The sequence below is a fragment of the Sitophilus oryzae genome, unplaced genomic scaffold, assembly GCF_002938485.1.
Source record: "Sitophilus oryzae breed Bouriz unplaced genomic scaffold, Soryzae_2.0 scaffold_41_pilon_pilon, whole genome shotgun sequence".
NCBI classification, from domain to species: Eukaryota; Metazoa; Arthropoda; class Insecta; order Coleoptera; family Curculionidae; genus Sitophilus; species Sitophilus oryzae.
This window is the reverse complement of record NW_022146996.1, coordinates 712805-727541: the sequence shown is the minus strand read 5'-3', so window position 1 is coordinate 727541 and position 14737 is coordinate 712805. Positions and strand designations below refer to the sequence as shown.

Genomic DNA, 14737 nt, shown 5'->3' with positions numbered 1-14737 from the left:
TGTTACAATCATTTGCTGTATAAAGTAAAATGAAGAGCTGCTCGGTATCCTAAATTATACAACAAATTTAAACATTTTTGCCAACATTGCATTTAGTCATTTATAGACTTTAGTGTCAATGTCGATATCAGGCCCTAGACACTCGACTACAAATTTAGTTTCTTCCGCATCGCCAGACGGCGCAAAAGACATGAAAGTACAGGTTTCTAATTTATATACGAAGATGACATGACATCTTCTCTATTTACTATCATCTATGGTCTAGTTTTGATCTAGTTGTCAAAATGTTGGTGATCCGTCAAATTATTTTTAAATCATTTTTAAATAATTATTAATTCAGATATTCCTGATTTGCCGGAAAGTTAGGTGATTTGTGTTTATAGTTTGTGTTTTTATTAGTTTGTGCATTTTGATATTTACGGCCGATCACCATTTTCGTGTTAGATACTAAACTTTTTTATTAAAGACATTTTTTAAACATCTTAGGAATAATATATTTATGAACGAAATAAAAAAATGTTTAATTTTAAATAAGTACATAGTTGGTAAAATAGTATTTTTAGTAACAGTACATTAGTAGTCTATAATATTTTTACTATATTATAATTTATTTGTTAAATCAAAAAAATTGGCGCTATGTGCTCTGTTGTTGGTGTTTAAAATGTACCTATGTATTCATAATTTTATTTTTAGTTTTGAATATGTTACACTTCTAATGATTTAATAAAACAAGATATAGTAAACAAGTCTATATTTTTTATATGTTACAAGGAATAATTTTGTGCTTTAATAACGTTACCATTTTAGTTAGCGTTAATAAATAACGGAACGCTAAAATTCTGTCATGCCAAAACTCTCCATTAGTTTCTTCCGGATAACCAGGTGGCTCTAAATGAAGGAATTATTTGTTTTATATCAGTGTCCAATCTATCTCTAGTAGGTGACATTAGTCTATGGTCGATATGATTGATGACGTGCATCGGAAAATGTTTTGCGATTACAATAAGTATATTCATTAGAATAGAACATTTTTTTTGGACTATTTTCGATATTTTGTCACCTAACCGCTCCATATGTAAAAAAAAGTTTTTTGTAGTCAGTCATCGCTACTATGGTAGTTGTGACATGACATTATCTTAAAATGTTTTTTTTTATATTGGGTATGAAAAAGAAATCCCGTATAATGTTTTTTAAACTTAATAGTAAAAAATATGTTCGTTGCGAAGTTCTTAACACACCTTGTATACATATTCAGGGTGGGACTGGGCCATAGGGGCACGGGTGGATTTTCTGCGTATTTTTTTGCCTTACGTTTTGGTCAAATTTCCCTATATTGATTTGTTGTTAGTGTTTGAAATCAGGGAACTACCCGTAATGTAATGTAAATGTAAATATTGTTAAACCAAAAAAAGTTTTGGGGATAACCTGAGAATATTACCGTCATTTTTTTCTGTTTTATTTCTACACTGAAAAAAGAAACTACAACATTGTACGACAGATTGTACTTAGATTTTTGTAAACAAATGACGCACAATTGTTGTATTAATTCAGTTATTATTCTTCCTCAACTCAGTTTACAACAATGCCTCAGTATCAAAAATATAGTTGGTAGTTCTACAATTTGTAATAATGATTTTCATTTAAATTTCAACGAGTACAATCTGAATATTCTCTGACATAAATTGTGGTAATTACCACTACATTTGTTCGCTATTTTCGTATAAAATCAAGCATATTTAACTATTTTGGAGATCTTGTAATAGAAATAAAAGCTAGAACGTGATGCTTAGTACCATGTTAGATGCAAAATGCAGCAATGTTTTCTATAATTGTGGGGTTTATTACAATTTATTTTCCGTGTATTTAAGAATAAATAATGACCTATTTTACATGTAAGTCCTAAGACAGGGGGGGCCGCGAAGGCTGGGGCCCGGGCGGCAAACGCCACCGTGACTATATGGCCGGTCCGACCCTGTACATTATAGGTAAACGTGTTTGAGATAATTAGAAAAGTACTTATAGGGAAATTAAAATAATTTTGGTTGCACATCATAATACGACCACCAGCAAACTCCATAAGACGACGCATGGTGTCATTGATGACGTGCACCCAAAGTTGTTTTAATTTCCCTATATATGGTTTCTTAAAGAAATTAAGTTCTATATGTTCGTGTGTTACAGTTATTGGCAGGTGAAACAGCTGATTTTGTTTTTATGTTTGGCTTGACTTTTGATTAATTTTATATACAAGTTATGTATCACAACATAAAGCTAGATCCTTCTGCAAGCGAAATTTTCGAGAGCGATTTTTTTAAATGACAGAAATCTATGTTACAGTGAGTTACTACGGCGACTCCATACGGTATACCACGCTTCGATATTATCACCAGTTTTGGCGCTCTAGTAAGTGCAATCTTAATCTCAAAACTTACTCAACCCGTTTATGTAAGCCCCTCCCTCTAGCATTTTCACGCCCTGTGCAGCATAGCCTAACCAAACACCTTCTAAGCCACAAAAATTGACACAAACCATTCCTTTCGCGGATGACCCCGTCAAGGGACCTTCAGCCATGGATCGGAACATTTTCAGAGTCGGAAAGGTCCCACTATTCGTCGGCTCGTTCCAAAAGCATGGAATCTGTTAATTCCTTGACACCCAGTCTAATGAATCAGAGTGTCATTATGATACTGATTCAAGTGAATCTACACCCTTTATCGACAAAGAAGCCTAGAGTCAGTGGAAGCTGAGCTTCATAGTCTTAGAACCAGCATAGATTTAATCGAAAATACCTTGAAAAAACACGGCTGCGATCCTGCGAAGGAATTCGATCAGCCTGATGTCTCCTCTAGTCCTAAGTGGATGATCTTAAGGAAGAAAAGATTCCGTCAGGTCAGCTCTGACAACGACTCTACTTCTACTACCTCAACCAGCAGAAACAAAAAGATAGTAGCTAGGACTTTCAAGAGTCAACTCCAACTTCAAGCAGCCTCGTTTAACAGAGTCCTGCTGCAAAATCCTCTCCTGCTGCTCGTTCTATGCAACAGCCTCAAGTATTTCAAAAATTTGAAGCAATTGCTTTCCATATCTATTTTTTTCTCTGAAGAAAGGCGACGATTGAAGACGATCTTACATCACACAGGGCTTCGATGTCAAAAAAGTAGAGCGCATTGTTTGAAAAAGCCTCTGTCGTCAAGGTCATATTCCCCGTCATCAAACCTCAATAGGTATACAATATTTGCTCAGTGTCCGCGTCCAAGCCCAAATTCGTGGTAATGGCACCAACCAGTGCTACAACTGTTAGCAATTCAAGTCAAGTGTGATAAAACACATAATACTAAATCCTGCAGCACGTCAGTGAGTTAGTGTCGGTGACTCCGAAAAGTGCACATCGAAAATTAAAGTAAAGAATCCCTAGATTCATTGGAAATTGAATTTCATAATATTAAAGGCTTAATCGAAGCAATCCTAATTACCCTGAAAAAACACGGCCGTACCCCGAAAAAAAAAACGATCAGTCTGATGTCTCCTCTTGTCCTAAGAGGAAGGTCTTGGGGAAGAAAAGCAACTTTGACGATTCATCCTCTTCCACAATCATTAGTAAAAAGATAGCAGCAAGGGCTGCTTCACCAAATCGTCAAAACAACGTCCGCACCGTGGCTTTGCTCAGTGTTTGCATCGAAGCCCAAAAAACTGCCAGCTATTCGGGAACTGTGCTACGAATTGCTTCGCCCCTGCCCGTTGTATTAAGTGCGACAAAATTCATAGCACTAAATCCTGTAGTAAGAAAGAGGACCGTCCTGCAATTTGTAAAAACTGTGTTGGCCCTCATCCTGCTAATTATATACTCTGTTCTAAGAACCCAAATAACCTAGCAAATCGGCCACCTTCTAAGAAAGATCAGCCCAAGAACCTTACGAGACCCTCAGGTTTTCGATCGAGACTGCCATCTCCAGATTTCCTTTGTCCGGACTGTCTCACTCTGTGTCTTACTTTCGTCGGGGTAGGACGAAGTGTGGTGTGTTGATTCTCAGTCCGTCTGAAATCTAACCACAAACTTTGTAAGGGGCATAGCTCTGTTTAAAAACATAACCGCAATTAGGCATTCCAAACCACGTGATTTTAAAATGGCGGCTGGGGGCAAGGTCAATGAAGCCGATCAGCTGTTCTGTCATAATTCTATCGATTGAGGTTTTAGTTTTGTATTCAGTATATATTTTTTTAATAAAACATATCTATTGGGCCATCAGTATGTGTAAAAAATAATAGAAATAAATAAAAAGTATCTTTCTTATTGTTTATTCGACAATTGTATATTTTTGTTAAGGAGTATAACAGTATATAGTACATATTCGTTTATTACGATATATAAACAATAAGCTAATTTTGTAATTTACACTCGTGAAAATAAGAATTACAATATAATGTTATAAATAAATAAATATTTGAGTAACAATCAATAATACAATGCGATTCCTAAATGCCATTTTAAAACAATATGTCATATTTTTAGAGCATCGTAGATGGATTGGACCATTCTATTTATAAGGTTTTATACCTTTTGTATAAATCATTATTGATTACTTTAAATGTTGTTGAGGCTGTAGCAAAAGACACTTTAAAACAATAACCCAAATCTTTTAAACTTGCTTAGAGCTGTCGTTTGTGTAAATGGTATGTAATCTGCAATCAGGCGAAATTACTTATTTTAGATGTTGCAAAACTAAGCTGCTCAAATTTGTTGCATAAGTCATCCATCGTGATATATGTTTGTATACTAAAACTGTTGATTCGAACATTTGTTTCAATCACACGATGAGGTTCTGCTTCAGACGTGTTAAGAATGGCCTATAATAAATATCAAAATTAGTATATGTATTTTAAAATCTGAACAGTTGTCAGTAATCTCACTTCATATTGTACTTTTCTTCTTTAGTCTGCCCTTAGTTTTCTCTCAATATCATCCTGTCTTTTTCTCAGATATATACAATTATGACCCATGTCTTGTGACGGAACCAACTCAATCTGGATGATTTTCATCTTCTAAACTAACAAGTTTTCCTAGAAATAACAATTATAAACTTGTAATATTCCACAATTATTAAAACAGAAATATCAATAAAGGATTTTTACTACAGACCTGTTAGAAAGTGTTTGCTACACACCCTCTGTTTTTGTATTATAGATTATACACCACATTAAATCATCTCTTTTTATAGCTGCCATCCAAAGAGAACGACGTTTCTTGGACAATTAATTTTGTTCTGTTAAGAAGCGGTGATTTGTGGTCGTAGGGACACAATAAAAATATAAATTGTCTTTATTTGCTCGACTTCCGACACGTAATCGGCATGTAACAAAACGTCTTAAAATATTATGTTTCTGGCAGAATTTATATCCTGGCTATCAAAATTTACTATAAATGTGCTAACAGCTAACTACTGAGCCACAATATGAACTGAAAAACACTATAAAATGTATTAAATATAACTTAGCTCTGATTTGACTACCACAAGGACTAATGTAAATACAGCCATGTGTGCCCCCAGCGGCCATATTGGATCGATTTTGACAGGTCGTTGGAATGCCTAATTAGTTTCGAGGGCACATACCCATCTGTTAGCGTGGTGGTACGTAGTGCGCAGGTGTCGGTAGTGTGGGGCCCCACAGACTGGAGCACGCAGGCTCGTCTGGTGGGTGTGTGCGCAGGACAAGAACAAAAAGGCTGGGACCTCAGTAGAGTTACGGTTAGTTAAGTTAGGATTAGTTAGACAGTTAGACAATTAGACTTATAGTTAGATAGTTGACGCGAGTGTGCGCATTGGCGAATATCAGATATATCTGATATTCTAGGTCTGCCTCTCTTTCTTCTACCCTGAGGAGTCCATTGAAAAACTTTTCTTGGCCACCTGTTCTCCGGCATACGTAGAACATGTCCAAACCACTTTAAGCTCGATTTTTCAATTCGATCTAGCACTGTCTCCTTCGATGCATTCATGATACGCCTGACCTCGATGTTTGTCTTTTTTTCCATCCTAGATATACTTGCGCTCCTTCTAAGATAGTCCATTTCAACAACTTGGATTTTCCGCTTCGTATCTGCACTCAAAGTCCATAGCTCTGAACCATAGCAAAGAACTGACTCCACCAATGTTCGTCCAAGTCTCTTTTTAGTAGGGTATTTAAATTTGTCTACTTGTTCAATCTGGACGTTATCATCTATGAAGACTTCAAAACAAGCGTTGGAATTGACAGCTAAGTATTCTGTCTTTTTTAGACTAACCTGAAGTCCCCATTTGTTATATTCTTGGTAAAACCTCTTAGTCATGAACTCCAGATCGAAAGAGTCCTGCGCAATCACGACCTGATCGTCTGCAAAGCTCAGAGTAAACAGTGTATCTTCCCCAATGGGTATTCCCATGCCTTGGCATCTCCTCTTCCATTCCCTAAGGGCTACTTCAACGTAAGCATTGAAGATTAGAGGTGATAAGCTGCATTCTTGTCGCAACCCTTTTGTGGTATTTATTGGATTGGATAGCCTGTGTCCTATCTTAACGTACGCTTTATTTTCTTTATAGAGCTCTTTTATTATCTTAAGTAGGGGTCTATCTACTTCTAAAATATTCAAGGCTTCCCATATCTTGTTGCGAGGAATAGAGTCGTACGCTTTCTCCAAATCGATAAACGCTAGATGGACTTCTTGATCTACTGCTATCTTTTTTTCAATCACCTGCTGTAGGACAAAGAGGTTATCTGTGCAAGATTTCCCCGGTGTGAATCCGTTTTGATCTTCCGAGATTTTGTCACCAATATTATCCCTGAGCGTACCCTGCAGAACTTTTCCAAAAAGCCTGCTTACTGAACTGTTAATGCTCAGGCCTCTATAACAACCGGGGTCGTTGCGATTTCCCTTTTTAAAGATAGATAGACACTATACGAGCCACTCTCCATTCTTGGGGTAGTTTATTTTGCAGACAGCACTGGTTGAACAGCTCTGCCAGGCGCCAGCGCAATTTCTCGGTCCCACACTTTAACAATTCTACTGCAATGTTACCAGGACCTGGTGACCGTCTATTTTTCATTTTTTTGAGACTTAGATGTACTTCTCTTTCGCTGATCGTTGAAGTGCCCGCAAGGTTGTCTTCCTCTTCTGCAGATTGGAATTCTGGTCGGTTTTCTGTTAGTAATTCTTGTAAATGTAGATAATTGATGTAAATGTAGAGTTTAATAAAGTTAAAATTTGCATAGTGAGCATCAGAGCGGCTACGTCGAGATCCAAAATACAATTTAACCGGGCGGAGCAGGCGGAGGTGTCTGACAGGTTAAATGATCTGTCGGACATCTTCACGGTGTTTGTTATTGCGATAGGGGAGACAAAGGGCAAAGAAGGGAAAACGAAGAAAAGTGAGTGTGGATAAGGAGGGGGACAAACTGGAGAGTATGTTCAGAGCTTGGGAAAAGAGAACAGAAGATCGTTTTCAAATGCTGGAAAAACGCATTACTGAGAATAGGACAGCGACTGCACCACTGAATCTGAATCCGGGGAGCAGGGTGGTAATGGGAGCACCTGAGGCTGCCGGTGGTGACACCTGTTGGGACACCAGTGGTGGCGTCCACAGGACTAATTAAAACTTATGCTCAGATGACTGCCTTACGGGACGTAGAAGATAGGAGGATGCAGGTGTGGAAGACCCCGGATGTGCCTAAGAAGAGAGAAATAGTTATTAAGGGACAGGACCCCAACACTAATGTCATGACGGCAGTCAAGGATAGGCTGTCGTCTGACATTGTGGGCAAGGATGGCGTAAAGGGTATAAGAAGATATGCAGGGGGAACTCTGGTCGTAGAATGCAGGGACGAGGAGCAGTGGACAAAGGTGGGGGAAAGGCTAAAAGGTGATGTTATGATCGCAGAGTCAAAGTGATAGAGGGATAAGGAGACCAGAGATGGTAGTGTTGGGAATGTGAAGTGCTGCAAATCACATTTGTTGCCCTAAAAAGCCTAATAACCCTGATGATCGGTCCTTTTCCAAAAAGGACCAATCTAGTAACTTCAGGTTTCCGATCGGAGCCCCAGTCTTCTTAGGCAAGCGTAACAAAAGACACACGCCTTCCACAACAAGCCAACGCCCCTTAAATCCGTCTGGACCACCATCATCTCTTAGTCCAGACTTCCATAAGCTGATACTTGAGCAGGTCACAGCTCATGTACAAGCTTTAATTGCAGATATATTCTCCGGACTATCCGCAACTCAAACCCTGGCAACGAGGAATGACTAAATTGTCCTTATTGTCTCTTGAAATGCAAATTCCTTGAACCCAAAAAATTTCAAGTTAATTGATTTTTTAAACGACAATAGTCCGATATAGTTCTCATCCAAGTGATATTTCTTCGTCCCTACACCTCTATAAAATTCTCTTCTTATAGGGTTTATCGTAACGATCGCCCATATTATCAAGGTACTGCTGTCCCGGTAAAAGGGATTCATCATCACTTCTTTCTGCCTACGCCATTGCTTTGTGCCAAAGGAATGGTTTTCCAGTTAGCCAATTCAGATGGCCCTCTTGTCATATCTTCAATCTATGTTCCTATTAGGACCTGTTTGGAAATACTTTCTAAGTTCGACTTAGAAACTCTTCATACGTCTTCAAATCTTCCCGTGTTAATAGCAGGTGATTTTAACTCACATCATAAGAATATTTGGAGCTTCAGGACTACGAGTGCTAGCGGCAAACTAATAACCCATCTTCTTGGCAGCTACACTCTTCAGCTGCACCTTCCTGCAAAATCTCACGGTATTTCAGTGCACACGGCACACCCCCCACCACTATTGACTTTGACATCTCCAGAAAAAAATTGTTCTCACGTGGACGTAGCTATTCTTGACGGAACTACACTAACTCTTCTTCACTGTTATGCAGTGAAACTGTATTTCGACCCATACGTTCCGTAAGATAACAAATTGGGCCAAATTTTATAAAACACTTCTTACGAAGCGGTACCTACATGACGAAGCGGTCTGCACCTTTACTTCGGCCATCACTCAGGCTCTAGACCAGACAAATCTTCAGTCCCCATAGCCTAATAGATTCTAAAAACTTATTCATTGTCCCTACTTATATTAAAGCTCTTATCGGTCAAAAGAAAATATCGGTTCCTGAGATCAAGCGCAGTGTGAACTCGGCCACTACTGACATCAGGAGCCAGCTCAAACTTTTCAGAGAAGTGGTGGGAGAGTTTCCTGGAATCATTAGTGGACGATCATAAGGCACTTTGGAGAGTGCAGAAACGTCTTCGGGATTCAAATTCCTAATACTATTCGCCTATCCTTGGTCCAAATGGTGTTGCTTACTCTGACGAAGTAAAGGCTGCGGATTTTACTGACCCGGTGGAGTTGTAATTCAGTCCTAATAAACGACCCAGACGACGTTATTAACTTCGAGGAAGTTGTTGAAAACTTCTTCACCCACCGCCTAGTACCTTGGAGTCGCTCCAGTCACTAAGCTCTCATGGAAGCAACATATCACAGTTATGCCAGTCTCCTACATAAAAACAGTTCACTTTCTCTGTTTTCCCAAGTTTTACTCTTTAAAACAGTAATCCTGTACGCAATAAGTATACGCCTCGACTGTCTGGTCTAGAGCATCTGATTACCAAATTAGCAGAATTCATGTCTGCGAAAAAAGCTTTCCTTGGTATATCCAGAATACAGATATTCGCAGCGACCTCCTCAAGTTCACGTAGCTATGTTAAGAAAAATATGTGCCACGGCACTGTTTGGAGGTATGATAACAATTTGGTCTCGGGTATTAATAGTCCTTGTATTCTTTAGTCATTGTTGGGTTTATTATTAGGTATATTAAAACGTTAGGTATATTAAAACGTTTAGGTCTGGTATCAGTAAGACATAAAAGTGTGTTAGTGTTTTTTTGAACCAGTGTTAATTTATATGTAGCTTCCAAATCCGGCGCCGCACGCCGGTGCGATTCTGTAAACATATTTCCTATAACATAGGCTAGGCAAGAAATTTCTTTCTAGGGAGCTTACAGAATCCCACTGCAGGCTGTGGGTCTCTTATCGTTTGATGTACTTCTTATATGGTTATCTGCATATTTGTTTAGCACTTTTGAGAAAAGTAATCTTAAAATTGAGTATTCAGTTCATGCAAACATAACCAAACCATAGGCACTTTTATCTCTTTTACCGCGCAAATTTTGTCAAAAAGTTAAATAAATCCAACTTCGTCAAAGATAGCTTCCGTTAAAATGTCACCATTTCAACAAATAGGAACAATTTTGCGAAAAAAAATCGCATTTTGCTTGCATGAGGAACTTAGTTAATAAGGGTGATAAATATGAAGATTTTGAAAAAATAAAGGTTATTTTAAGAGTATGAAACCACAACATTAGACATCATGTAAGTGCAAAGAAAGTAGCTTAGTCACCGAAATAGTAATTTTATTTCACAACAAAACAAAAACTTAAGACAGCTACAGTATCAAATATTACGTCTATATGTAATTAGTCTTATGCATAAGGAATGTCATTTAAGTTTTTTATTTATATAAATTTAATTTGAAATAAAGATTGTTTATTATTATTGACTTTATTATGTATTTTGCCGTCTGTCTAAGCAATTTTTTGGAAACCCAGTCCATGTCATTACATTGTGTCAAGAAAAAGTTATAGTTTTTCATACGAGGGGATACATGACAGTGACATTTGTGTCTTGCAAAACTGCAGTAAAAAATCTTCCACAATTTTTGGTACACAAAAAACCTTTATTTTGGGAACAAAAAATGTATAAAAATCAATTATACAGAGTGTTACAAAAAACATGTGCCATCTCTCGTGGGAAGATTCCTTTCGTAAAAATAAGATTTATTTTTCATATCGATATAGGTCCGATTCTGCTTTGTTTTGTAGCTACAGGGTGATAAAGTTTTAATATTTTTTCGATATATTATAATTTTCTTCCTAGTAGGTAGGTACTTTTAGCGTTTCGAATGAAATTTTGAGGGTAAAAGTTACTATAAATTCAACATATTTTAAAGTTAAAAAAGTATCGACATATTCACCAGAGACGTGCACATGGGTTATCACTGGAATATTTTTGTAAAAAAAACATGTACGCCACTGACTTTTTTGCTCTTGTTAGCGAAATAGTGTTTTTAATAGTTTAATGCCGATTAAAAGTTGTCTCTTGATATTTTATCGATTTCGGCCTCCTTGATGAGATAAACCCAGTTTTATTAATTTGCCTTGATCCAAGTTTAATACCAACCTTTAAAAAAAATAATATCATTAACTTGCAAAAGTTTTAAATAAGTACACATTGATTCCTCATCTAAAAATATGAAAAAAGTTCCTATAAACATGGGTATGTGCATAGTTAGAGTTACAGGATGTTAAAACTTTTTAAAATTAGTTTTTTTGTAATTATCTTAAATACCAATATTTTTTTATTTGAAATTGCTGTAGGTTGGACTAATAGTAATAATAACTAATAGTAATAATATGTAATAAAAATTAGGTAAAATATATAATTTATTAATTTTATTTTTAATTTAATTTTATTAATTGCGATTAACAAAATTGCGTTTATCTCATCAAGGAGGCCGAATTCGTCAAAATATCAAGAGATAACTTTTAATTGGTATTACACGGCCTACACAATTTTGATATCAAAAGAAAAAAAGTCAGTGGCGCACATGTTTTTTTTATTGAAAGATATTCCAGTGATAACCCATATGCACGTCCGTGATTAATTTTTCGACACTTTTTTAGCATTAAAATATGTAGCACTTATAGTAACTTTTACTCCCAAAATTTCATTCGAATCGCTAAAAGTACTTGGAAGAAAATTATAATAAATCGAATGATTATTAAGACTGTAGCTACGAAACCTACACCCTGTAGCTACGAAACAAAGCAGAATCGGACCTACGTTGATATGAAACATAAATCTTATTTTTATGTGAGGAATCTCCCCACGAGAGATGGCACATGTTTTTTGAAACACCCTGTAGATTGCCTTCCGGATTTAAACATAAACCCTTTGAAGGACTACAGTGCAACATGAACAGTTGGATTGTGAAGAGTGATTTTATTATTAGGTAGTAATGATGGGAATACCGGTTCCACATTAGTCGCGTTACCATAGCGACCGTTCCAGAGAAATACAGCAACGAAATACCGCGATTTTGTAATCGAGGCTCCGGCTTCCAAAGTGTCGCTGTTTCCGCCTATGCGGTATTTCTGATCACTGTACCTACTTACTCCCCTCCCTGCCGTTATCTCTGTGTCCGTGCAAATTCATAAACAATAACAATTCATAAACCCCCCAAATTTGTAGTCAATAAACAACATGCAGATGGATAGAAGAATTTACTTATGTTAGCTTTTATCATTTTGAAAATAAAATTATTGTAGCGTTTTTTATAAAACATTACCACTGCGAACGGCAGCTTTTCATCGGAGAGCAGTCGTGGGTAAGGTATTTCACTAGAGAGAAAACTAATCAATAACAATAAACAAAAAAATATAGTTAATGGGCGCCAGGCATGTAGAGAGAAAGAAAACACAGTTGTATATTACTTAAAACTAGTGACTATTACGCCAAGCGTGCCAAATAAATTATCAGGCCTGAACGATACGGAATCCGATGACGATACGCCAGACATCATATATATCATATATAAAAAATACATGTAACGAACTAAAAGCGTTACACTATTAAATAAAAAATATAAAATAATATAATTTATTGGCATTCAATACTTTTTATTTGCCATCTTTTCTTCAGATTGAAGAATAGCTTTTTTAAGTTTTATATTTTTGCCAATAATACTTAGATTTATATTCTTCCGATACACGTTACAACCGTTAGAATTTAAATTAAAATACATTTGTATAAGATAATTATATTTTTCTATCTTTTTTCTTAAAATCTAGTTTAGCTAAAACAATAAAATAACATAATTTGAATCATTATTCGAACTACCTACGCCAAATGCTAAATATCTTTATCTACGTGTGTGTTTTCATCTACGTATATTCCTTATTGGTGGAAAAGTTAGAAGTAAAATGTTCATGTCAGGTAATCAAAATAAAATCAGTTTACTTTATTCCCGTATGTTAGTAAAATGTAATTACCTTTCTTTGTAGACTATACAACTCTAATTGGGATTATATTTTTAATAAATTGAGTGATAACGGGAGCATCAACGCCAACAGCGAGCAATCAAAGCGCGACGCTACGTACTTACCAGTTCCAGTTACTACTGTTCGCGACAGACGAAAATTTGACCCTACGAGCGCTCCAGCAGTCGCGCGATCACTGGCACTGGAGCGAAGCACGTCGCGGTATAGGTTGTTACCAGTTACATCTCTTCGCGACAGAAGAAGCGGTCGAGATCGCGCGACGCTACGTACTTACCAGTTCCAGTTAGTAATGTTCGCAACCGACGAAAACTCGACCCTACGAGCCCACCAGCAGTTGCGCGACCACTGGCACTGGAGCGAAGTACGCCGCGGTATAGGTCGTTACCAGTTACATCTCTACACGACAGACGAAGCGGTCGAGATTGCGTGACGCTACGTACTTACCACATCCACTTACTACTGTTCACGACCGACGAAAACTCGACCCTATGAGCGCTCTAACATTCGCGCGACCTCTGGCACAGGAACGAAGTACGTCGCGGTATAGGTCGTTACCAGTTACATCTCTTCTCGACAGACGAAGCAGTCGAGATCGCGCGACGCTACGTATGGTCGTTACCAGTTACAACTCTTCGCGACAGACGAAGCGGTCGAGATCGCGCGACGCTTCGTATTTACCAGTTCCAGTTACTACTGTTCGCGACCGACGAAAACTCGACCCTACGAGCGCACCAACTGTCGCGCGACCACTGGCACTGGAGCGAAGTAGGTCGCGGTATGGGTCGTTACCACTTACATCTCTTCGCAGACGGAGCGGTCGAGATCGCGCGACGCTACGTATTTACCAGTTCCAGTTACTACTGTTCGCGACCGACGAAAACTCGACCCTACGAGCGCACGAACTGTCGCGCGACCACGGACACTGGAGCGAAGTAGGTCGCGGTATGGGTCGTTACCAGCTACATCTCTTCGCAGACGGAGCGGTCGAGATCGCGCGACGCTACGTATTTACCAATTCCAGTTACTACTGTTCGCGACCGACGAAAACTCGACCCTACGAGCGCACCAACTGTCGCGCGACCACTGGCACTGGAGCGATGTAGGTCGCGGTATGGGTCGTTACCAGTTACATCTCTTCGCAGACGGAGCCGTTGAGATCGCGCGACGCTACGTATTTACTAGTTCCAGTTACTACTGTTCGCGACCGACAAAAACTCGACCCTACGAGCGCTCCAGCGGCCGCGCGGCCACTGGCACTGGAGCGAAGTAGGTCGCGGTATGGGTCGTTACCACTTACATCTCTTTGCAGACGGAGCAGTCGAGATCGCGCGACGCTACGTATGGTCGTTACCAGTTACAACTCTTCGCGACAGACGAAGCGGTCGAGATCGCGCGACGCTTCGTATTTACCAGTTCCAGTTACTACTGTTCGCGACCGACGAAAACTCGACCCTACGAGCGCTCCAGCGGCCGTGCGGCCACTGGCACTGGAGCGAAGTAGGTCGCGGTATGGGTCGTTTCCACTTACATCTCTTCGCAGACAGAGCGGTCGAGATCGCGCGACGCTACGTATTTAC

The 14737-nt window shown here is 38.5% G+C and overlaps 1 long non-coding RNA gene across 1 annotated transcript; it reads right to left on the bottom strand.

Moving 5' to 3' along the window:
• Positions 1 to 4024: 4024 nt before the first annotated feature.
• Positions 4025 to 6187, bottom strand: LOC115885738. Its single transcript, XR_004050779.1, has 2 exons — positions 4909 to 6187; positions 4025 to 4845 (listed from the first exon to the last, which is right to left on the bottom strand). It is a non-coding gene; the product is annotated as an uncharacterized LOC115885738 (long non-coding RNA).
• Between the last annotated feature and the right edge of the window lie 8550 nt (positions 6188 to 14737).